At 46.6% G+C, this 2,461-nt stretch overlaps 1 pseudogene across 1 annotated transcript; it reads left to right on the top strand.

The window, feature by feature from the left end:
* The first annotated feature begins 905 nt into the window (after positions 1 to 905).
* On the top strand, positions 906 to 2,212 carry LOC126947219 (peroxiredoxin-2-like; annotated as a pseudogene). The gene is made up of 2 exons (XR_007722967.1): positions 906 to 909; positions 1,270 to 2,212. The product of XR_007722967.1 is annotated as a peroxiredoxin-2-like (transcript).
* Positions 2,213 to 2,461: the final 249 nt, after the last annotated feature.

The following is a 2,461-nucleotide window of genomic DNA, read 5'->3' as shown; positions in this document are numbered from 1 at the left end:
TTTGTGACATATCCCTGGGCCTATGGTCTAGGTGATGTGACTCTTGGCTTGAGCCCTGACCACATGGAGTATTGTTACCTAAGGGTAAAACCTGCGCCTATTTATTATAACTCTCTTGCCCGGGTCCTGTCCTAAGGGAGGCATGTGACACATTTCAGGACCCAGCATCATGGTGATGTGGCTATTCTGCTTGGCTTCACCTCACATGTAAGATTGTTTCATATATCTGGGAAAGCACCTGAGTGACATGACTCTAGTCTTCTATCTGACCCCTACCTACTTAGGACATTTGGCCAATTATCTGAGCCCGGATCCTAAGTGATGTGACTCTTTTCTTCTGCTTGAGCCTTTGAAGTGTGGTGATGTGACATATTGTTAAGCCCAATACTTAGGTAATATGATTCTGCTTTTTATCCCGAACTATGCGCAGGAAAAGGAATTTGGACAGATTGTAGGGCCCAGCACCCAGATGATTTTCGTGTTCCATCTGGGGCTTGCATAAAGAAAGAATTATGGTATATTGCTGCTCCCCACCCTACGCTGGTGATGTAACTTTGCTGACTGTGCCAAAACAACATAAAGTATTTTTACTTACCTTGGAGTTATTATGTAGGTGTTTTTGCTCTCATTATTTTTCTGATTTTTTTTTGTCACACAGGATTGTGTCATACTGCTGGTTCCAACACCCAGTTAACATAACCCTCATTTCTAAACCCTGCCTAAAAAAGGCATTTTGACATATTGCTCTGCACAGCGTCTTAGTTGTGCTACTCTCCTATCAAGTTTTTTTCCTACAAATGGGATTATGAAACTTACATTGCTTCATTTCATGGGCAAGATGGACAAACTTAAATTGAGGTTCCACTAATAGTGATATTTTGCCTATCATCACTATATTTTGCGCTATGGGTAAGGTTATGGGTTGCGAATTTGTGGAAAGCTCACTTAAGTTTTCAATACTAACTCATATTCTATAAACTCCTTAGGTGATACACAGAGTTTTATAACTGGGCCCAGCAAACGGGTAGGATCATGACTCTTGATTACACATGCAGGTGAGAGCAAAAGTTGTCACCATACCACGTATACTAAGCGCAGTGTGGAAGTCCTGATTCCAACAAGTGAATATAGTACAAAGATGGAGTTGTGAGTTTCATATGTGGATCTTGTAGGTGAGATAGTGAATCATTTCTGGACTCAGATTACAGGCATAATAATAGGTTTCCTGTCTGAACCCAGCCTACAAGAGTGATATTGGTGGGCGCTGAGAACGCGGGTCCACGCGTGTGATCGTCCGTGCGTCTAGCCCTTGCCCACTGCAGCTTTGGCCTCCGGTTAACGCGCGCATCGGAAAGCCAGCCCCTGACTTCAAGGCCGCAGCCGTGGTTGACGGCGCCTTCAAAGAGGTGAAGCTGTCGGACTACAAAGGGAAGTACGTGGTCCTCTTTTTCTGGACTTCACTTTTGTGTGCCCCACGGAGATCATCGCGTTCAGCAACCGTGCCGAGGACTTCCGCAAGCTGGGCTGCGAAGTGCTGGGCGTCTCGGTGGACTCTCAGTTCACCCACCTGGCTTGGATCAACACCCCCCGGAAGGAAGGAGGCTTGGGCCCCCTGAACATCACCCTGCTTGCTGACGTGACCAGGCGCTTGTCTGAGGATTACGGCGTGCTGAAAACAGATGAAGGCACTGCCTACAGGGGCCTAATTATCATCGATGGCAAGGGTGTCCTTCGCCAGATCACTGTTAATAATTTGCCTGTGGGACGCTCCGTGGATGAGGCTCTGCGGCTGGTCCAGGCCTTCCAGTACACAGAGGAGCATGGAGAAGTTTGTCCCGCTGGCTGGAAGCCTGGCAGTGACACGATTAAGCCCAACGTGGATGACAGCAAGGAATATTTCTCCAAACACAATTAGGCTAGCCAACGGATAGTAAGCTTGTGCCCCTACCTAGGTGCCTGTGCTGGGTGTCCACCTGTGCCCCCACCTGGGTGCCCTGTGCTGACCCAGGAAAGGCCAGACCTGCCCCTCCAAACCCTACAGTCTGGGACCCTGGAGGGCTAGGCCAAGGCCTTCTCATGCCTCCACCTAGGAGCTGAATAGTGATGCCCTCCCCCCAGCCCACCTAGCTGCACACAGGCCTAGAGGTGACCAATAAAGTATTAGGGACAGGTGTAAAAAAAAAAAAAAAAAAAAAAAAAAAAAAAAAAAAAAAAAAAGTGATATTGGTTATCATAACCGAGTTTAGGGCAATATGTAAGATTGTGAGTCAATAAAAGCATGTAGGCCTCAGAGAGATTTGCAACTCTCATGTATATTGCATAAAGTCTCAGGCTGTGGTAGAGTGTACCATACAATGGCCCAAAACACATGTGAGATTGTGACCCTTATATACACACCAAGCTAACTGTTAAAGATGTTACACTAAATGGTGAGAAGATTGTATCATATCACTAAGCCTAG

This window comes from Macaca thibetana, chromosome Y (assembly GCF_024542745.1).
Source record: "Macaca thibetana thibetana isolate TM-01 chromosome Y, ASM2454274v1, whole genome shotgun sequence".
NCBI classification, from domain to species: Eukaryota; Metazoa; Chordata; class Mammalia; order Primates; family Cercopithecidae; genus Macaca; species Macaca thibetana.
The sequence above is the reverse complement of the archived record's forward strand: the minus strand, read 5'-3'. Positions and strand labels throughout refer to the sequence as shown.